General features: G+C 38.8%; 2 long non-coding RNA genes across 4 annotated transcripts; both read left to right on the top strand.

Annotated features, from left to right (window-relative positions):
* The first annotated feature begins 4,926 nt into the window (after positions 1-4,926).
* On the top strand, positions 4,927-6,929 carry LOC143860058 (uncharacterized). 2 transcript variants are annotated; one of them, XR_013239564.1, is made up of 2 exons: positions 4,927-4,968; positions 6,504-6,929. It is a non-coding gene; the product is annotated as an uncharacterized LOC143860058 (long non-coding RNA). The 2 variants fall into 2 exon arrangements; XR_013239563.1 differs by having other exon boundaries at positions 4,942-5,161.
* Positions 6,930-14,529: 7,600 nt separating this feature from the next.
* Positions 14,530-20,003, top strand: LOC143862498 (uncharacterized). 2 transcript variants are annotated; one of them, XR_013240330.1, is made up of 5 exons: positions 14,530-15,217; positions 17,635-17,717; positions 17,870-17,959; positions 19,569-19,638; positions 19,757-20,003. It is a non-coding gene; the product is annotated as an uncharacterized LOC143862498 (long non-coding RNA). The 2 variants fall into 2 exon arrangements; XR_013240331.1 differs by lacking the exon at positions 19,569-19,638.
* The last annotated feature ends 3,639 nt before the right edge of the window (positions 20,004-23,642 follow it).

Here is a 23,642-nt window from a genome sequence, read left to right as displayed (position 1 = left end):
ACATCACCAAAATAGCAAAATCTAATATTACTCCATATTTCATAAGTTCCTCGGGAATGCTTCTCTACCTCTTATGGCTTTCAGGATTTCTTATCCACTCGTGGCATTGTCCATCAGTCGTCTTCTGCCTACAGTTCTCAGTAAAATGGTGTAGTCAAGATGAAAATTAGATATTTGCTTGATATAACCCGCACACTTCTCTTTCAAATGCGGGTCCGTAAAGCCGATTGCAGCAATTCCATGCTTGCCTCCTGTTTCTTGGTTAATCAGCCTCCCTCCTTCGTCCTTGATGGTAAATCTCCCTTTTTGGTCTTACATCCTCGGTGTGATCCCTGTCCTCTTACTCCACGGATCTTTGGTTGTGTGTGCTTTATTCACAACCTCTCTCCTAGCCTCGATAAATTGGATCATCGGGCAGAGAGATGTATCTTTCTGGGGTACTCTCGTACCTAGAAGGGTTATCGATGCTATAGCCCTTGGTTGTGTGGCTTCTTTGTTTTCGTCGAAGTCACCTTCTTCGAGTCTATATCTTTCTTTCCATCTCCACGGGGCCTGTCACAGACTCTCGAGTTCCTTTTCCCCTTCGAGTTCTTCCTGAGCCTTTAGAGTCCACCCCCCTCGCTTGCCGGTTGCGTTGACCCTCCTCTTCAGCCTGACTCTCAGGTTCCTCTCCCTTCTCCTATTTTACATGATCCCGTAGAGTCCTCATCTTCTCCATTGCAGGTGCCTTCGGCTCCTCCACTTGCTCTGAAGATCTATCAGCGATGTCCAAGGCCTGATGTCTCCCACTATATACCTGAGGCAACATCTTCTCAGCCAGAGATACTGGCCCCTCCATCTCAGGTCCCTCTCTTACCTTGTCATGATGCTTCTGTTGATTCTCCGATTGCATCACGTACTAATTCTCGTACAATTGCACTGCCTATTTCTTCTATTGTTCTTATGATCATCTCACTTAGTCACCCCTTCGTTTTGCAGCTTTGTCTCGTCCTGGTCCATTATTTCTTTGCTCAGGTCTATGTCAGATGCTCTTACTCACCCCGATTGGCATGCTGCTATGGATATTGATTTGGCCGCTCTTCAGGCCAATCATACTTGGGATTTTGTCCTCCCAGATGGTGCCTAGAAAGTTGGCTGTTGTTGGGTCTTCACCATCAAATACTTGCCAGATGGAACCGTTGAGTACCTTAAAGCACGCTTAGTTGCAAAGGGGTATACACAAACATTCGGGGTTGCTTACATAGAGACTTTCTCCTCCGTTGCCAAAATTCCGTTTGTGAGAGTGTTCATCTCCCTTGTTGTTTTATATCAGCTGGATGTTAAGAATGCCTTTCTCTATGGCGACTTAACTGAGGAGGTCTATATGGAGCAACCACATAGGTATGTTGCTCAAGGGGAGATGTCCTCCTCAATGTGCCGACTTCACAAATCTTTATATGGACTCAAATAATCTCCCAGAGCATGGTTTTGGAGATTCAGTGATGCTATCATGCGATTTGGCATGAAGCAATGTGCAGTTGATCACTCTGTTTTTTAGTCGCCGTTCTAATGTTGGGTATGTCCTTCTCATAGTCTATATGGGTGACATTATTATTATAGGGAGTGACATTATTATTACAGGGAGCGACACGGTTGGCATACAGAGGTTGAAATCTGAACAGAAAGGAATTTTTCACAAAAGACCTTGGGCGTCTAAGATATTTTCTGGGTTGAGGTAGCTTATACTGGAAGTAATCTCTCCCTCTTACAGAGGAAGGATTTGCTAGATCTGTTGGATGTGATAGGTTCCATAGGTATGAAACCAACTGCTATTCCCATGGACCCAAATACAAAGCTACTTCCATATGAGGGAGACTTAGTTGATGACCCTGACAGGTACCGAAGACTAGTTGGGAAACACATTTATCTCATAATTACTCACCTATATATCTCATATGCGGTGGAGGTAGTTAACCAGTTTATGAGCGCGCCACGTACCTCCCACTGGGCAATCATGATTCAGATTCTTTGCTACCAGAAAAGCCGCCAGGGAAAGGCCTTCTATTTTAGAAGCACGGGCATGAGAAGTTAGAAGGATTTTGTGATGTAGATTGGGCAGAGTCGCCAACAGATTGGAGATCCACCACTGGATAAGGTACCTTTGTTGGGGGTAACTTAGTGTCATGGCAAAGTAAGAAACAAGACATAGTTTTCAAGTCAAGCGCAGAAGTAGATTATTGAGCATGTCACATACGAGTGGAGAGCTTATCTGGTTGCGCTCTCTCCTATCTGAGATTGGGTTATCTTCATCATCTCCAGCTCAGCTTTATTGTGACAATAAGACTGTTATTCACGTTGCTACCAATCTTGTATTTCATAAGAGAACCAAGCACATAGAGGCATACTGTCATTTCATACATCAAAGAATACAAAAGAGCGAGATATGTGTTTCCTTCACTTGATCAGTGGATCAATTAGCTGATATTTTTACTAAGTCTTTTAGTAAAGCTAAGCTAAATGGTATTTGTAATAAGCTAGGAATGTATGATATCTACATTCCAGCTTGAGGGAGACGTTAGAATTATATATGTGCCTAAGGGCAAATGGTCTTTGTACCCTTGTTCTCTTTTATATAAATACATAAGCGAGGGGAGTTCATCTCCAACTCACTCACTCTTTTCTCTTGACGACGATGGATACGAATCTACAACACATTACATCTGTAAGCCTCTTCCTTCTTCATGGATCTTCACACATCTTCATTTTAGCTCCAATTGCATTGATTCATAGCTCCTTGACTCTAAACCTTAAATGAATCTAAAACAACAAACAACAAACACATTAGTAAGCTTAAATCACTTTGGTTTGGAATCATCAAAACAAGATAGAAGAATGCCAAAGATTGAACCATTGGGCTTATGTGGATGACTAATCAATTGGTCGGTCGAACTAGGTGAGTTCAATATACACTTTTAGCCTCGGCCAGCTATAAAGTCACAAGTGTTGGCTGAATTTGTTGTGGAGTGCACAATACCATAGGGTAGGAGGCTCCTAGCAATAAGCAGAAAGAGGCCTTCCCCTGGATTCTGTTTGTGGATGGTTCAACTAACGCAAATGGGAGCAGCACCAGGCTAATCTTGGCTGGTCCTGATGAACTCCTACTAGAATATGCTCTGCGCTTCAGGTTCAAGACCTACAACAACAAAGTTGAGTAAGAAGCACTTCTCGCTAGCCTGAACCTCACGCTTGAAATGGAAGCAGATCGATTAAAAGCCCACAACGACTCCCAACTCATTGTTGGGCAAGTCTATGAAGTGAAAGAGCCGAGGATGCTAAAGCTTTTGGTAAAGGTACAGGATAAAAAATACCAAGTTTAAAGTTTTTGTAATTGTTCAAATTTCAAGATCGAGGAACTCTTTAGGTCGATGCCTTGTCACGATTGGCATCCTCTAATAGCACGAACCTGGGCACAGTTTATACCGAAGTTCCTAGTGGCCAACCATCGACCACGAAGAAGAGATTATGCATGTCTAGGGGTGTAAACGAGCTGAGCCGAGCCGAGCTTGGCCATGCTCGGCTCGGCTCGTTAAGCTCAAAAGCTCGGCTCGGGCTCGGCCAGGCTCTCGAGCGGCTCGTGAGCCTTACTGAGCTCGGGTTATATTAAGTTCACACTGCTCATCTTCCCTGGACAGCCCTACTAGTGTAATTTGACTACTTTTTTTACACTATGGGGGGTGGTCCTAGTAACAAATGAGGTTCCAAAAATGAAGTGACATATTTTGCCCCCCCCCCCTTTCACTCCCTGGACAACCCTTTTAATGTATATATATATATAATATATATATATATATTAAATTCATAACGAGCCTTAACGAGCCGAGCCGAGCCTGGCCTAAATCGGGCTCAGCTCGTTAAGCTTAACGAGCCTGGCGAGCCGGCTCGGCTCGGCTCATTAAGGATTCGAGCCGAGCTCGAGCGAGCTTCCGAGCCCGAGCCAAATTTGACACCCTTATGCAAGTCCATCCCAAATCGAGCTGGATGGATCCCTTCCCAGAGTATCTAAAAAATGGCACTCTCCCACCGAACAAGAAGGAAGCTTAGAGATTGATCGCCCAGGCCTCTTAATATACACTAGTCGAAGACGATCTTACACATCGCCGTACTTGAGGTGTCTCCACCCTTCAAAATCTGACTAAACGCTCTGCAAAGTTCATGAGGGTATCTGTGGTGATCACTCGGGGGACAAGGTCCTTGCAATGAAAATCTTAAGGAGCGACTTCTTCGGGTCGACCATTTTAAAAGACGTCCAAGACTTAGTCAAGAAGTTTGAAAAATGTTAGAAGTTCTCCTCGGTGCGACGCCAGCCGGCCACCCAGTACACCCCAATGACGAATTTGATCCCCTTCGCTATGTGGGGGGTGGATATATTTGCCCGTTTCCACCTTCCAAGATAGGAAGTACATCGAAGGAAACTTCGATACTCATGCCGTCCAAGCAATTAACCTTGGGAAATGTTATCAGCACTACTATATTTTGATGAGGGCACTCCTCACTTTGTTAAAAGTACGGTATGGACTGCACCATAGGATGATCCAAACCATCCATTAGATGGGCCACAATCTAAATAGGTTGTGCCCCAAAAATCATTTCCATAGGTTAATTCTAACCCTCCGATCTGAATGTTAGATGGTTGGTCCTAACCCTCTATAGATCGGAAGGTTAAGATCAACGTATGGAAATAATTTTTGGGGCAAAATCTATTTAGGCTGTGGCACATCTAATGGACGGTTTGGATCATCCTATGGTGCGGGCCATACCGTACTTTTTATAAAGTGAGGAGTGCCCTCATCAAAATACTGTAGTGCGGATAACATTTCCCTTAACCTTTTATGCCGTTGATTGGAATATATCATTTGATCTATCCACCCCAAAGCCAATAAATCATTCATTGATTTTCTCCGCACAATTTCTTTTGCTAGGTTTCTTCGGGTACAATTTTCTCCTCACTAATTTTGTTGCTTGTGGTATTGAATGAATCCTCTTTAGATTAGTATCGTATCAAAACATATTCATATACCTCATAGGATTGTTCTTCATTTACCACATCTAGCCCTTTGTTGTGAATTTGGCGCATTTGATGTAGCTTGAGTGTGTAGAAATTGAATGAGAACGGAGTTGAATTGTAAGAATTTCTCTCTCGTATCTTTTATCTCTCCATCATGCTTTTCTTCTTGTTGTCAAATCAATTCAACAATTCTTTCTTTTGTTTTTTGAATTAATTTCACCTCTTTCTGAATTAATTCCCTAACCACCTGAAGATTCTTGCTTCTTTTTTATCCTCTTAACTTGAATCAGTGCAATTGGACTTTTAGAAGCCATCGTATCACTTATACTAAATGATCTAGAACAAATATATCATTGACACTTGGATACAAAATAGTTCATGATAAATCTACTATTGCAGCTTTGATATCAAATAATGTGCAGCTTTTCTACATTGTGCGATTCTTTTGCTCTGATACCAAATTCTTATGCACCCTTACCAAAATATAATATAACCAAAGTCGATGTGTAGATTCTGATTAAAATTTTATCAAATGAATCTAGACCTTGTTCAATTCAAAAGTAAATCTCAATACATATTAAATCACAACACTCACCTCCTGTAGAAAAAACTTCAAAGAGATGATGAACTGCTGAAAACAGATCAAGGAGCAGGGATTCCATTGACTACAACAGTAATCAGATTGGGTGGAAATTCCAACAAAAAATACAACTGCATAAATCTCGTATGGATTTCCCTTTTCGAGAGAACCCCACGGTTAGCTAAAACAACCCACAAAACCTGCGACTGGTTCCGTCATTTCCTTTATTTATTCAATACCTCAAAACTCAAAAACTCCTAAAACAAAAGGGCACAAGTAAATATATAACCTCCCATGTTGCTTCCCTACTGAAGTTCTAATAGAGTTAGAACATGCAATTAAAAAGCAGAACTAAAAGAAACATAAAATACTAACTAAAATAAGCTCTCTTTTTTATAACACTAAGATCCTAACACTTAATAATTAACCCTTCATACTATTGATTTTTTACCACAGATAAATCAACATCAATACCAAACTCCAAATAATGGCGTGAACAGTGATGTAAACAATATTGTGGGCCTTCTACTTAAGTAACTCAAGTGAATCTTTCTTGATTCTTGTGATGGATGGCCCCCGTTAGTATCACATTGTCCTACATTGAAATGTACCCCATCCACGTCGAAAATAGGCTTCAATCCTGGGTCACGAACAATGGTTTTTCTCACACCTTTTTGGCCTATGCTTTGGTTCCAATCCTGGATCAAAATCTAGCTACAAAGGTGTACTACACCAAGGAGGAAGAGATAAGAAATGACTAATTATACTATTATTTGTTTGGAAGAATAATAGAAGTTAACTAGATTGAAATTGAGATTCATTTCTACGTTACTAGATCTTGTAGTTTATTCTCTCTTGATAGTGTCAAAATGTTTACAGGAGAGGCATTATTTGTGCTTCAATCAGATAAAGAAAGAAAAAAGGTGATGAAGATGTTGAATGCAACTATGAAGGATGTATTGGACTTCCTCTCTTTATGGCTTGCCATTTTGACTGGAGCTAGGATAATTTGGATCTGGTTCTATGGAATCCGGCTCAGTGCATGGAAGGGATGAATTAATAGCCCAAGGTGCATTCTTATTCCTAATGGAAGTTGAAACCCTGTGAGAGGAGTGTTTCCTGAAGTTTGCGGGTACTACTATTTTCTTGAAGGTTGAGCCCATTTTACTGCTGTGTGTAGTTAAATATAGCGAGAGATTTTGAATGTAATGGTTGTTGGTTGTATATAGAAGAGTTAAGGAGAACATCACCTTCTTGTTATTGTCCACGGTCCCCTGGAGCTTTAGATGTATTGTGTTTTCTTTCTTTCTTGGTGATCGACCCTATGTGTGGCCCCTGTTTTTGTAAGGGGCCTTTTTTATTTATACAATTTAAGTTACCTTTTTCAAAAAAAAGAGAGGAGAACATCACCTTCTCGAGGCTCAATCTTGTCTCTAGCTAGAATATAGAAATCTTGTCTCTAGAATTAGAAAAGGCTTGTCAAATCTTTATATGGCGACCCTCTCCCCCTATGTTAATGCACTCAAGAATGGATAATAGAGAGGATGGTGGGATCAGACACATGATATCACATGGTGATCTAAGGATGCAAGGGAAGGCTTGGTTCCTGGTGATAGATCAAGGGGTTCTAGCCTTATGGTGACGTTGCATAGAAAGATCCACGACATAAAATCTGACGGTAAATAACAGGTTGGGAAAGCGTCAGAGTTAAAAGATGATAACCTATGAATGTTGTCTCATGGAATATTAGAGGTTTGGGGTCAAGGTATAAGAAAAGGGATGCAATAGACCTAATAAGTAGGACAGTGGGGTGGGGTGGCGTGGGGGGGGGGGGGGGGGGGGTGGTGGTACTGCTCGCGCTTGGGACAACTCACAATATTTGGCTTAAGCATATACTTGAAAGCCAAGAAGTAATGATAATGTTTTGGTCAAAGTTACAGATGTTGCAAAAATGTTACTATAAAAAAAGTTGCAAATGTTGTAGATTGTGCTACATGACCATATGCTGGCTAGGGTCATGCAAGGGGCCGACCTCAATACGATTAGAATTGCATATAAAGGAGTGTAGAAGGTGAACAACTATGTGTATATGCAAGTTTTTATTCTATCTAAAACGATGAGCATATTAATCTACAACTTGCATGTGCTCGTTTTAGATGGTCTCATAGTCAAGCAAATCTAGTTTTTGTGCAGATTTGACTGATTCTTACTCTCGAATGGGTCGGAGGAATGCTTTTCTGATCATCATTAAAACCTTGCGTCAGAAACAATCGAATTGATTGGGAGACTCTTGTCCTTCCTAATAGCATGGCTTCAGTCAATTCTAACCGGGCCTCAGAAAGAGGTTAAAGGTGGGGGAAACTATCCAAGTATCAGGGTGGAAGGGATTCCAGTTCACTAGTTAATTAAAATCAATACAAGATTGAAATATGGATCTTAAGCACTTTTATACCACTTTGTGAGGACAAAGAACCATATCCACCTGCGTGAACCCCACACTGGAACTTCTTATATAGACAAAAAAATCATGGTGTTTCGTCGATTATTAATGACACTTGAGGGTTATATGTCAATATTCTGGTTATCATTGTATTCCCCAAACCAGTAGTTCTTACTTTATCTCTTCAAAAATCGGATGTATTGTAGAGCTCCAAGACCTCCACAGATCAGGTTTGTTGTGATGTAATTTGGAAAATACTTTGAAAAATGACATAAAATCCTAAATTTCTTAGAAATTTTTTAGAAATCCAAGCCAAAACCTTTATCAGAACCAGATCTGATAAGAATTTGAGAGTCGCCACCTAAGAATGAGCCCAAGACCCTTGATTGCTTCTGATCCAAGGCTCTAATCAAACCAAAACACTAGGGCTTGCTAAGTTACATGGATGGAAGGTGTTAGCCACACTATCCATGCCCAGAAAATTTTGTTCCTGAGAATCAAATCTGCTTATTTTTGAAGTCTCAGTTGAAAATTTCAGAAATCTCAGGCTAATTTTGAAAATCTTACTCTGAAAAAATCATACGATCGTACATTTATGGATATGATCTTTCGTTTTCAAATCATACGATTGGGTCTAAAAACGTACGATCGTATGAATATTTCCTCGACATTTGAATTTAAAATTATCAAGAAACACAAAATCGTACCAATTTAAAACATACGAATGAAATTCATATATTCTGATCCATATTCAAACATTTTGAAATTTTGAATGAATTTGCATAATTCTCTGAAATTTTCGTGATTCAAGTTATAACAGAAGTTTTGGGGGTTATTATAATCCTAATTACTACTGAATTACCTACTGGATCTCTCTGGAATTTTAAATTTCAATGAATTCCACTGGGAATTCTTGGGAATTATGGAAGATCTCTCCACAATTCTTAAGATTCAGCATTGAATCTCATTAAGATTTGAAATTAGGCACTGATCTTGGCAAAAATATGAAAACCCTACCCTAGATCTATCAAGATTGGGGGAAAACCTTAAGAATTAGGGTTGGAAACCCTAATTCCCCTGACTTTTCCCTAAATTTGAACTAGAATATGCTAAGAATTTGAAATGAAATGAAATTTGGAAAACCTAAAACGGAGAATTTATTGTGAACTCCGGCAAATTCTGGTGATCTGAGTGGCGGCGCTCCAACCCCCCAACTATCCTATCAGGCAATCTTGACGGAGAATTCGTCGGAGAAGATCGAAAAAGGCCTTTAGAACCTTAATCTTCCTCTGGAATTCCTCCCGCAAGAAATCCATCAAATTCATGTTGGCTCCGGCATGAATTCACTTTTTCTCTCACACAAGGGAGGGAATTTACCTCTTTTTTGGAGAATTTCTAACTGAAATTCTTCTCCCCATATACATAGAATAGTAGCCTATTTATAGGTACAAAAGAGTGGGAAAATTCCCACTCAATTAAATGTAAAATTGAAAATTCGGTTAATCGTATGATTCTCTCAGATCTGAGATTCGTACATTTCAAAATACGTATGAATGAAATTCGTACATTTTGGAAACGTACGATCGTATGTTTGACGTGGGCTTTGAAACTGGCTAGCACAAGGCAGTTTTGTTGGTTTTTGGGCTCTATCTCAGGGATCTCAAATGTGCAAGCTCAGGGCTATAATTGCAATACGGTTTGGTTAAATTTGAACTGAGTTTGAGTGTATTTTCTGGGTCAAAAGGCAGTGAGCTTGGAATTCTTCCACTTACTGTGCCTACAGTTGACCATCATTCTGCTTGTTCGGAGAGTGCGAACTTTCCGGTCCCATACTAGGCATGCAATATCGCAAGGATACGCATGTTCCCCTAGGAGTGGATTCATCATTGGAACCATAATCGAGTCAAATGATCGTCAATCCGGTCTTGGAAAAATGGGGTGTCTATTGGCTTAGCATGTTGAATTTAGCTGCTCAATTTCATTTACTTTTTCTGCATCCTATACAGGCTGATGGTGTAAGACTTTTATGGACTTGCATAGTACATGTTTTGGCTTTCGTAAAACCAGATTATAGAGATGTTTGATTATAGTGAAGAGTAATTCGGATCGGCTCATATACGGTTAGTGATCAATAAGGTTTGAACCGGGAATACATCAGCCACATGTGTTAACGTTGGAAGGGGTATGGTAATCGGTTTTATCTAGGGGTGCAACTCGGGTGGGTTGGGTTCGGGTTGAGGCCAACCCGAACCCCACCCGAGCAACCATTTACTCAACCCGAACCCGACTCGACCAGAGTTCAAACCCGACGAGGTTCGACCCGACCCGACCTGAGCAGCCTTTTTTGCCAACCTGAACCCGAGATTTTAAGCTTAAAAACTAAAAATAATATTAAAAATTTCGGGTTGAATTCAGGTCGGATTGCCCAAGCCCTCAACCCGAACCCGACTCGAACTCAACCCGGGTTGAGAAAACCGAACCCGACTTGAACTCAACGCAACCTGAGCTTTTTCCGGGTTGAACTCGTCGGGTTCGGGTTGAGCCCGCCCGAGTTGCACCCCTAGTTTTATCATGTGTGGGCCCGATATAAGCCTAATAAGGGTTATGGGCTTATTCGAAGAATAATAATCCGTAATGGGTGGTGTAGACACCCAATTTTGTCAAGATAGTATTAGTGATAGGTGGCGTGAGGAAGAACCTTATGACGAGTTCCAGAGCACCAGTTGTGTTTCTCTCAATCTCTCTTTAGGGCAACAAACTATTTCTGAAAGCCGTTTCACCACCACCAGAAAGCCTGTTTCCACACAGCGACCGCCTTTTTTGGCAAAACAAAAGCCTGTCTACACAGCACCCGCCTTTTACGGCATCCACCAGTAAGTCCGTTTGCACACAGCATTCCCAATCGGTAGGTTAACTTTGGGTCTGAAACTCTCTTTTTGCTCCCAAAGGACACCCTGTCTCCCGAAAGAACTCAATTTCTGGTTTATTAGAAAACCTTGAACATAAGGAATCCAACGGACCTGACCGTGTGCGAATCGGAGTCCAATCGGAAGAGATATGGACGACCGAATGCATTAACAAGTGACGAAACACCGCCACCTGGAAGCCTGTTTAAACACAGCAAAAGCCTTTTTCGTCAAACCAGAAGCCCGTCCACTCAACACCCGCCATTTACGGCATTCGTTGGTGAGCCCGTCTGCACATGGCATTCCCAATCGGTATATTAACTTTGGGTCCGAAACTCTCTTTTGGCACCCAAAGGATACCCGGTTTTTCGAAAGCACCCGATTTCTAGTTCATTGGAAAGCCTTGAACACAAAGAATCCAACGGACCTGACTGTGTGCTAATCGGAGTCCAATCGGAAGAGATATGGACGACCAAAAGTACTGATAAAAGACGAAAACACTACAAAACAAAACAAAGAAGAGACGAACTATCACGGGAACCGGGGATGACATCATCCACCTTTATGGGGATGACATCATCCACCTTTATGGGGATGATGTCATCCCAGAATTCGTCTGGGATGAATTCTGGCCGAGACCAGATATTTTTTACCCCCCCTATAAATAGGGGAGGGGGTAAGGTTATTTTTACATCTTAACTCTCTCTCTCCCTCTCTCCCTCCTCTAGGTGTATACACCTTGTTTCAGTGTATTTCTCCCCTGTTCAAACCCCAAACCCCTGCAGAAAATCAGTCAGAAACCCTAGTTAGCTTGCTTTAGAAGAGAGAAAGTAGAGAAACACTAGGTAGCTCTTTTTGGATGTCGGCACTCCGCCGAATTTTCGAAGGTTCAGAGCGTCTTTTCCTTTTTTACGCCGTTGTTCTGTCGAATTTCATAGAATTACGAGCTACTTTTCCATAGTAGCACCGTTGTTCTGCTGAAATCTAGGCAAACTCGTAGGCAATTCAGCTATACATCACCGTTGCGCCGCCGATTTCTTCTCAGCCTCGAAGGCTCCCTTCCAACCCAGCGCGATAGCGTTGCCGAATTTCAGAGAACCCAACGCCCTGTTTTCAATATAGTGCCGTGGTTCTGCTGAAATTTTGGCAATCTCCGAAGCCTCTCTCATCAAACAAGCATGGTTATGCTGCTCAATTCTTCAAAGCGGTAAGGATAAACTCATAAACCCTAAAAAATGTAAATAATGTAAGCCATTTACTTTTCAGTTGTGTATTTACAAAATGGGTAGGGTGGGTTTCATCATTTCTGAGGTCAAGCCCCACCTGCCATCTTTACTGCTTTCAGCACTTTACAGCTTTCATTTATGAAACTGTTAGGGTGGGTTTCATCGTCCAGATGTCAAGCCCCTCTACCTGCATTTTACTAATTCTAGCACTTTACTGCTTTCTGTACTTTTACATTTCAAAGTAAGGTATGAGGTTGAAGTGTCAAAGAGACTTGTTCCGCTACGGCCGAGCACTTGAGACATTATTCCCTCCGACTTGCTTTTACTTTCTGCACTTTACTACGTTACGAAAGTAAGGTATGTGGTGGTGAATAAGTTCCCCTGTCCACGGCAAACTTATATAAACCCCGCTATCTTTCTTTTGTTTTACCTTCTGTACAATCATTTTCCGTTTGATTTAAGTTAACCCGCGTTGTGAGTAAGTTGCGATATCTGGATCTTCCGTAAGCAACTTACAATATCAATCAGGTTAACTATCGCTTATTTTTTATTTCTTTCATAAGTACACTTCATTTATATTTGGAATTAAGCATAATCTAACAAGGGAAATAAAATTAAATTCTTTCATTTTAAATCCTTCCAAAATGCCAATCTAAGCTAGGAAACTGGATTAAACCGGTCAAGAGGGGTGCTTAACACCTTCCCCAATTGTAACCACAACCGACCATGCCTTAAGCAAACAGAGCAAAATATAAGGTTCTAGACCCAGAGCAAAGGAACCCCAGATTACTATTCTTTCAACGCAATTCGAGTCGTTATTCATTTCCTTGAAATAATAGACACAGGTCCTAGGCCCTAACCTAGGTGGTGACTCTGAGTTTCTCTAACTTGCGAAGTTAGGACTACGGTCCCGAGTTTACAAGTAGCGCAGATCAAATAACACCCCCTAACCCCCTTTTGAAAACTCGATTGTGGTGATCCCGTTTCGTCCTACGCAAACACAGGAAAAAACCCGCTCCCACAGGTGGACTCTAGGGTTTCCTTATATTATTATAAATATGAGATTAGGGATTTGGAGAGAGAGTAGAAGACTGCCTAGGATTGTTTTCTTGTCTTGCAGCGGACTAGATCCTGATATCATGTTTGCCAAAGCATCAAAATCCATGGACGGAGGTATTTATCCTCTAGCGCTTCTTATGTTTAATTCATTCAATCACATGTTTATAAGTTGATCACGCAATATTAGTCTTATAGATGGTTTAGCTGCAGTGGCAAGAGTAGGAGTTCAGGCCATCCCTCATGGCCTGTTAAAGAACGAAGCAGTATTTCAGCTCATCAAACAGTGGTTGGGGGTCACCCAAAGATCTCGGCAATCAATCAGTTCTTAGGTACTGTCTAACATGGGCTCTTATCAGTGTAAAAAAAATATATATAAATTAGGTCCAGCATGTTCTCATTTTTGTATATTTATGTGCACGATGCTCATAATAGAAATTTGTGCAAAAAATTTCATTCTTTTTTTTTATGGGCAAAAAATTTCATTCTTATGATTGTAAAAGAAGCACAACTTCAAAATAGATGGTATGAGTAAGGCGTGAACTTATTGTAATAGGGGTGCAACTCGGGTCGGGTCGGGTCCAACCCAAACCCAACCCGACCCGAGGAACCCCTTTTCCCAACTCGAACCCGACCCGACCCGACCCGACCCGAGTTCAACCTGACCCAATCGGAGTTTTTATACTTACTAAAATAAAAATGATTAAAAATGCCTGGTTTCACTTGGTCCCTAGAGTATTCTTGTACCTACGGAAACATTTTTATCTTTTTGGTTAGACGAGATTTTAGTAGAAGTAGTAGTCAACAAGGAGGTGACAAGGGTGGGATATGTGTAAACTTGTCTAGAGAAGATTAGAGGGAATTTTGGTAGTGTGTTTGGTTAGATGTCAAAGCATGTGGGAGAATGGAGGGGTGTCATTAACAAAATAAATAGTAGAAGAGAGAAAAAAGTAATGATTACACATGGCATATCATATTCTACTCTTCTCCCCTCTAAAATTTACCAAAAACAAGGTTTGGCATTGGAAAAGTAGGGGAGGGGACAATCCCGCCACATAGGCGCTACCTAAGCAAAAAGCTAATAATGATGTCTCTTCCATGTCTAGTAGTCCAATGGGATTTGAGCTAAAAAATGACAACCAAACAACATTTGGTATTTCATTTTCCTAGAAAATGCTCAGCCATTTCCCTACTTTTTGCAACCAAACAGAGCCTGCATTTTTTGTAGGGATATAATAACCTTTACCTACTGCTAAGTAAGCATGTCCGCAGGGGTAACATTTTTATCTTTTCCCTAAGCATTTGCCACTTAACACGGACAAAGAGCGCGCATTGGCGAAGCGAAGAAATGCAAATTCTGAGTTTCTTTTCCATGTATACTCATAATATTTTAGTGAAATGACAAATATGACCCCGATAGTGGGTAAACCCATCCTGATCTCAATCTCTCTTCCTCCCAAGGCAAGAAACCCATTCCAGTTTTTGGTCTTTTTCGAATTCTACACTGATAAATCCTCATTTCTCACTTTTCTTTTATATTTTTTCTGTTAGGTCTGCATTACTAGGCTTTACTTTTCCTCTGTTTTCCTCCATGGATTCTGGTGATGTTATTTTTCTAAAGAAATATAGTAGCTTCATTGGATTCTAATGATGTTATTTCTTGTGTATGCTGTATCTCTTGATGGGTTTTAAGTTTGTATCCGGGTCTGGAAAAAATCTCTGTAGTATCTGTGTTAGGGTTTTGATTTTGAGCTGCTAGAATTTGTCTATACTGAAATTTCATGGTCGGATTTTTTGTTTTTAGTTGCATGACCTTTATGATGAGGCATCTATTCTCTTATTGAAATCATTGCTCAATGCAACGGACCTACCCTTTAAGTAACAAGTGGAAGATCCTTTGAAGCTGTGAGAAGACTTTAGGCTGTTGAAAGCGATATGGTTTTCTCGTGATCAATTCTGCTTAAGGTCTTGTTTGGTTTTGATGTACCAATGTATTACTAATTACTTTCATGTGCATAATCTTTCATGTGCATAATAATCTTCTTTATATTTTGTTTCCATGGCATATAGATCTCCTTATTGCAAGTGAAGTCTATGTTTGGCCAGAGATTAATATTTATCTATACCTATTTAGAAATGTTAAATTTGTTTCCCATTTCCTCTTTTGTGTTTTGTTTCCTAAAAAATGTGCTTATCCACATCAACAACTAAATGTCATGGTGGGGTATGCCGGCTATGTATTTCATCGTATTACAGTCTGTAACAGAGTACCTCGCATGATGGGAATTGTAACTTAATGGAATTGTAACATCTAAGGTACACTCATGCTATCACTTCAATGTATGTCATTCCTCACTAGCTTTGCTATCTGAGTTGATATTGATTGCATGATGGGAACTGAGTTTGGCTACTTTAGGGAAACAAATTTCTTTGAATCTCGGTTGGGTTTCACAACCTTGAATGATTATTGACTGTTATGTTGCAATAAATTGGTCTTTGGGAATTCGGGACATAGTTAATTTTAGTTATCTTCTTGATAATATATTAGTTTGATACTAGTAATTCATATGGACTTATGTGGAAATAGCTATCACATACAAAAGCAATGAACTATCCGCCCAAAAAATGAGGAAGTCTGTCATGTGTGTACAAGATTGAGAGTAGACTTGAGACATTAAAAGAAACCTAAGTGGAGTTTGAGTGGAAATAGCTATCCCATACAAAAGCAATGAACTATCCGCCAAAAAAAAATGAGGAAGTCTGTCATGTGTGTACAAGATTGAGAGTAGACTTGAGACATTATGAACTTAAGTGGAGTTGGTGGATAGAACAGAACACCGAGGCTTTAAGTAGTAATTGGCAATTAAGGTGCTTAATGTTCTTGCTTGCGTTGTGTTCTAGCTTTTACTCTTAATTGGTGAGTTGTCATGCATGTTATCTCCATTATCGTACTTCATGTGATTCCTAGATATTTGTAGGTAAGCATTCAAAGGTGTTATCAAGAATATCCAAGTACATAAATAATAAGGAAATTGATATATCCACCCCTTTCGATTACTAGGGACACCCAACAGCAGTGTATTAGTGACTGCAGAGGGGCTGATGTACTTCATGTCAGAAGGATTCAATGGGGCTAATTGCCACGGACACTGCTGTTGGGTGTCCCTAGTGATCAAAAGGGGCGGATATATTACTTCCCAAATAATAAATATGCTTGATTCATACACCTTCAATTTATCAAGGGTTAGCTAGGCGACTTTTTGGTGCCAAAATGTCTTAGTAAAAATAGTTTTTATTAATTTAATAATTTCTCTGATCCAAGGTTTGAAGCAAATCTATATGGATTCATAACGTGGGAGGTGTATGAATTTTTGGGCTCATTCAAATAACCATTGCATGCCAACCATACAGGCTATCTTGCCCAACGCTCATGACATGATTTGCAATCCATTATCTCATGCCATTTCTCTTTAAGAACGTGTATGTGGTTGCATAGGGCCACATCCACCTTCTGTTTGCAGTATGGGCTATGATTATGCTGTTCTACTTGATTTCCTTTACTCTCTAGTCTAAACACCTATGTTACTATTCTAATTCCAAAACACACACACACACACACACACACACACACACACACACACACCTACACCTGTTAGTAGTCTTCAACCTTCTTGTAATCCTTTGGCCAAATCTCAGTGGTAATTACATTTAGTTCCGAATCCATTTGCTATAAGGCAATGTTGTATAAAGTAGTGTTGCAAAACTGATTTTCATTTGGGAACCCAAATTGTGGTACATTATTTTCATGGAAGTTCATGCTCAGATGAACTGAATTGCCTCCAACACAGTTCGATGACTATTCATTCCCCATTGATATCCAAGCGAAGACAGTGGTTGTGATTTTTTTTGCAATTTTATGGATAACTACACTATTCTCTATATCAATTCATGTCATGAATTTATTTTAGATAGTCATCATTCATGACTCATATCATTCTGCAAGTCAAGGAAATTAGTTTGAGAGTTTGTGATGACCCGACAGACACCTGTAAGAAGTGAAGCATCCTTTCATAGGATTTGCATGATGTACCTTATATTTATATAGTTACATCTTTCTTAAGGTAGTTTAAGGTTAGGTGGGTAGCCCTGGACATAAAATATACCAATATAAGTCGGACACATGAGCTATTTTATTGCATTTGAATCCTTCCATTGGTATCTTCTCACAATTTCTGAACACTTTTTTTGGATGAAACTCCATGCAACGATTCGGTAATAAAAAGGACTATTTATTGGGTTCTAATTGGTACATGCTCTCAAGCATCGCTTGAAGTTTTTTTGGACATTACCTTATCTTTTGATTACTTTTCATGTGAGTGCAGGTTTGCGGAATTGAGTTCCTTCCAATTGAGTTACAAACTCCGCCCTCGTACTAAAGAACAAACATGAGACCTATGTGGCCCAGGTACTACGACAATCTTGGTAGACTTGGCTATTATAACACAAGGAAAAGATGCCTTTGTCTATTTCCATTTTCTTTTGGAGGAAGTTGGTTGCTTGACTTAATTAGAATATTCTATTTTTGAACTTTTTTTGTATTTCCTTTTTTAGTAACAGCATATGGGCATCAAGGACCCGGAATTTGTTGAGTTAGTCAATCAAATTGAGGAACTTGAGCATAAATTATTTTCTCATCCACTACATAAGGTTTGCATGATTGTTATTCTTACATATCTTGTGTATGTCATCACTGTTCTCAGTGTTTTGAGACGGATATGTTATTCGTTTTTCTTTCTAAAGGATAGTGTGGCCATGGGGTTTTTTCCTTTATATTTGGGTGGGTTTCATTTCCTTCATATATGATTTATCATTACCTTAACTACACATTCTAGTAAATTAAACTATGGTACCACGTTCTACCACTCCCATCTTTCCTTAAGCATTTCCATTCCAACTTTAGTAGGTACACTATCCGTCTTTTCAGGATCCTCCCTTAGACAACAACTTTTTACTCCGATTCCGCAATCTTGTTTTGGAATGCATTGATATTGAATGTAGCTGTTGTGAGGCTTTGACAGATGGCTCTAATTCGATTACATTACTGAGTACACCTATATCTTTGTATGCCAATTTAAAATCTTTAGTCACGATTGCTGGTTTGATGGCAGTTAATTCAAAAGCCAACTCTACATTTTTGACAATTAACTCATCCCCATTGACATTAATTTCTTTAAATTTAACAGTCAATGCTTCTTCATCGGCCACCATATCTAACTTAACAATTGACAACTCACTCCTTTTACCAACCATTACTTCTTTTATTGATGTCAATTCTGTAGTTAAATCAGAATTTTTTCTAGTCATTTCTTTCATATTAATAGCCATTGCTTCTACTTTAAAAACCATTCGTACTATGTTGTCTTTTTTTTTAGCATTTTGGTATTACATTCTTGATGGTCCTTAGCTATGGTAAATTCTTCATAAACTTGCATGTTTGAGCTTAAGTTCAATTTGGTGTCTTGCATGATTTTTTGATGGTGAGACAAGGTTTTAAATTTCAACCGAAATCTGAAATTTCGGTCCGAAATTTAGGGTTTTGGTCAAGACCATAGTTAGCAAAACTTGATTCGGCAAAAAAAACGGGACGGCAAAAATTCGAGTTTAAAACGCTATTGGTTCAAAAAAACGTAGTAAAAAAACGGAAACACACGAAAATGAGTTTAAAATGTTGTCATTTACAAAATATGGTGGGGGTAGAATTGGAAAAGTGGCCAAAAAAACGTGCATTTAAAACGTGTTTAAAACTTTTGCCTAATAAAAACGGAGTTTTTTTTTTTGCGTTGTGAAAGTTTTAAACGAGTATTAAATGGCACACCAGTAAAACAAGTGTTTTTTTTCTTCAAAAAAACGTCGTTTAAAATAGAGTTTTGCTAACTATGGTCAAGACCGAAATCAAAATTGATGGTAATCGAAATGTTACTTTATTTCGAGCAAAATTTCAAAATTCAAGTCGAAATTTTGCTTATCCCGAAATTTCGTCCCCAAAATTTAAGGGATTGCATCAAAAAATCCAGATTCTTGATAATTATTTAGTATTATCCCGAAATTTCAGCCGAAATTACAGGACGAGATAAAATAGGCGTTGAAACGATTTCTTTAGATTTCGTCTGAAATTTCAAAATTTCGGCTAAAATTTCGGTTCCGGTGAGTATCGAAACGCATTCCGAAACCAAAAATTTTAAACCTTGGGTGAAACTTCGATGAATTTTGATGGTGAATATGTACTATCTGAATGGCGCGATCATTAACAATGCAGGGCACCACAAGTATATTCTAATGGCTATTCAATCCTCATAGGAAGTAGTGTTGCTTGGCCTCGTGTATTTGTAAGTGTACAACTAGTTTTAAACGACAAGTTAAATTCTTGAAATGAATTTACTTTATAGGCACACTTATATACACGTGTTGATTTATTATTAATTTATACATTCTTTGCGTTTGTAGGTTAAATCTTTAAATCACAAATAATGATGAGGACCGAGGAGATGATGAATGTTATGTAAATCATTAAATGACGAGTTTTGAACAATGCAGTATTTTGTTTAGGGAACAATTTGAAGACATTTGCTATTGATATATTGTGATTTTAAAGATGTTCAATTAAAATATTTATTGTCTTATATTTGTATATGATGTTGTGGAAAAATGGATGTTATAATTGTAAAAAATTTGATGTTATATATAGATTATTTGTGGAATGTACAAGTACAATAGGTCACAAGAAATTATTATTTAATGGATTAAAAAAATTGAAAAGGCTATCCTAATGGATTTTATTTTGAATTTATGTAGGGGAAAACACATTTTCCTACTGATTATTTTGAAATTCCGTAGGGAAAATCATTTTACCGACTGATTGTTTGAAATTTTGTAGGGATTTTGGAAATTCCGTAGGGAAAAGTAGCTTTTACCGACTGAATTTTCGGAAATTTCTTAGGGAAGAACACCCTACGAATTGTTTTTTTGAAATTCTGTAGGCACATTTTTTGGAATGTACAAGCACATTTTTCCTATGGATTTGTAGAAATTCCATATGGAAAAGCACATCTTCCTTTCTGATTAATTTGAATTTTCGTAGGGAAAAGTATATTTTCTCTACGATATTTATTAACTTCCATAGGGAAAGACCAATCCCGTCCCTACAAAGCCGTAAGGAAAGGGCTTTCCCTACCCCTATTCAGCTTACGGAAGTTGTGCACACTGAAATCCGTAGGAAAAAACCTTTACCTATAGATTGTGGTTCTTTCCCCTAGGGATTTATGCGTACGGAAAACCTAGTTTTGTTGTAGTAAGCAACAGTTTGCATTCAACGGACATATACAACAACATTATTTGATCATATGATCCTTGGATCAAAGAGTTCTTTAAAGCATGTTTAGATCTAGGGAAAAGAAAATTGTGGAATGTAATAATCTCTTGGAAGCTTTTTTTTTTCGATTTTTTTCTGAATTTATTTTTTTCACTTTTTGTTTCACATTTATTAGTTTTTTGGAATTATTTTTCTGTTTGGTTCACGTTCACTGTGTTTATCCCCACCAAATCAAGTGGCTTTCAGGAAAAAAGATGGTGAAAAATCAATCAATAACTAGGAAAGAAAATCTTAGGAAACAAAAAATCTTAGATGAAATTCAAAACAAGCTAGTGAATGCAAATGTTGATACAACTAAAAGAAAGCAGCAAGAGGAACATTCTGCTGCTTGTATACCATCTTGAGAGCTTTGGCATTGTGATAGCAGGGAAAACACGCGGAAGTTTCGAATTTCCAGAAATCTAAAATTTTAGGGTAGATCTTGCAATTTAGTGACCTTCTTGATGATTTCTTCAAGAAACTTAAAGAATCTTGCAAGGAGATGCATGTTTCTATAACCCTTGCAAACTACAAGGTTAGGGATAAGAGGAATAGGGAAAAAATTGGAATTCCAGCCCTCAATTCTCTATTCTACAAGAAAACTAAGGAGATTCTAATAGAAATTTCAGCTTAAGCTAAAAATTTCCCACAAAAACCTAATTTTCAGTTCTAGATCTGAGATTTTTATTCCAAATCAAAACCAAGTTTTTTTTTTACAAATGGAGGAAAAAGTTCCTTTTATGGACCATTTACAAGTAAAATGACCTAACTACCCCTAAGTAAAGGAAAATGACTAAAAAGTGTACGAGTAGCAACAAAATAACCAAACTATCCCTTGTAAAGTAAAATGACAAAAATGACTCATCAGCTAGTTTAATGACTAAATTGAGTTTTTATATGATGAAAAGCTGTATAAAGCAGTAATGGAGTACGATACAAGTCCCATCCTTGATATTTTGATCCAACAACAGCTCACTTTTTGAAGGAAAGCAGAAAGACTAGTTTCGGTCGTGTATAGCAAGCTAGGGTTTGGCAAACCCCACCGATACATTAAACAAGTTAATTATGCTTTTGATGCTAGCTTTTTTTTTTTTTGTTTTTTTTTTATGGGCGCCTGTGTAGATGGTTTTTTTTGGAAGGATGCCTTTGGGTTTATCATTCCTCGTTAAATACGGCTATTTGGAGGGTTTTTTTGTTTTTCTCTCCCCATTTATTGAAGAATATTTTATATACGAATATAAAAATCCCAATTAAATGAGAGAGCCAGATATGACGAAGTCTATAGGGCTCCCTTCCAAATATGAGATGAAAGGGCGCCCCCATTGGTTACTCATCACCAAAGTGCATCCTCAAATAATATACATCTCTTGTACTGAAAAAATAACATTGGGAGGTATATACCGGAATTTGGATGTACTTCAGTATTCAATATGAATGGTTGAAGTTGTTGTTTGATGGCATCAATTTCCCACTCCATTGCTTCCCCCAATTCTCTCTCGCCCTGAACATACCTTAGTTGGGTCTCCTTTGGATCCCCAAGGAAAGCCTCTTTAGATTCAGGCACCTATAAACGTCAATCTTTTCAAGTGCACGAAAAGCCAAGGAGACCCCTTTGCATTTACTCCCAAATTTAGGTAAGTGAATAAGTTCTAAAAATCTCAACCTTCTCCACTTCATTTACAGTTATCTCCTCCAATTCACCACATCTTGAAACATTCAACTCTTGTGAGTTAAGGAGTTGTTGAAGATTAATACAACGGTCCATTGTCGGGCTCTGTTTGGATGCTTAAGCATCATTTAGGGAAGTAGAGTCTACGGAGGGCGGCTGGATTTTTTATGCAATTAAAACCTCAGTAAAGCCATATAATGCCATGTGCTTTTTTCTGTTTGGATGCAAGTTGAGAGAGAGAGAGGTTTACCTAGAAATATCTTCTTTTTTAGTATATTTCATATGCAAATCCAAGTATGTCACGTCACAAAACATGCAATTTTACACATGTTGGCTTTTTAACTCTCAATCTCGGTCCCCATTGATCATGTCATTTTCTAATTTTAGTTACAACAAATTAGAAAATGAAATGCCCAACTGGCACCTAGATTGAAAGTTTGAAAAAAAAAAAATCTCAGCTTCTCAATTTACTAAAAACGCATATTATCTTCTCTGAAAACAAATACTTCATGAATACATAATGGCTAATGAAAGGGCAAAAAAAAAGCCATTAACACACAAAATGATATAGCAAAGATACAAGAAATTCACATATCCATCAAGTCACAAAACCAGAAAAAAACAAAAATCAAAGAAACCCATCTGAGCACACATTTCATGAAGCAACAAACAAAGAGCCCAACCTTGAAAGCTACAAACCCAGTTCGCAAAACCCCTTTCAGGAAAAGAATGGTTGGATTTCCGAATCATTTCAGCACATTAGCAGCAATACCACTAATAAGAGATAGGCTAATTTGGATGGCTACAATGCAGTCCTAGTGTGAGAGTTTCCTACAAACACCAGAAATGATGAAAGAGAGAGAGAGAGAGAGAGAGAGAGAGAGAGAGAGAGGCCTAATGTGATAGTCAAGTGAGGCCCACATTATTGGGTGGTCCAAGTTATTAGTCTGTTGGGCTGGGCCCAGCGTATATAGGTTGTGGCACAAAAATCTTCTTCATAGATAAGATGATCATGACCCTCCATTTGTGTGATAGTATAAAATAGAAGGCACACATCCACAAATAGAGGGTTAGGATCATCATATGAGGAGATCACCAAATAAAGCGGGCCCTTAAATTAATGATTTAGATCGTCCGTCCTTTATAAAAAAAATAGTAGAAGGCATAGTAGTAGGGACGATCGTAGAAGGCATTTTGCATGAGAGACCGTCCACCTCATAGAATAAGACAAAATCTGTTGAAAAGTGGAGCCTATGTGGCTGCCCTCTCATGCAATAGCTGGTCCGTGAAATGCCTTCTGTGATTGTCCCTAG

Source organism: Tasmannia lanceolata, unplaced genomic scaffold, assembly GCF_043159265.1.
Source record: "Tasmannia lanceolata isolate RefF3 unplaced genomic scaffold, GAP_Taslan_0.1 ptg000037l, whole genome shotgun sequence".
Taxonomy (NCBI): Eukaryota; Viridiplantae; Streptophyta; class Magnoliopsida; order Canellales; family Winteraceae; genus Tasmannia; species Tasmannia lanceolata.
The sequence above is the reverse complement of the archived record's forward strand: the minus strand, read 5'-3'. Positions and strand labels throughout refer to the sequence as shown.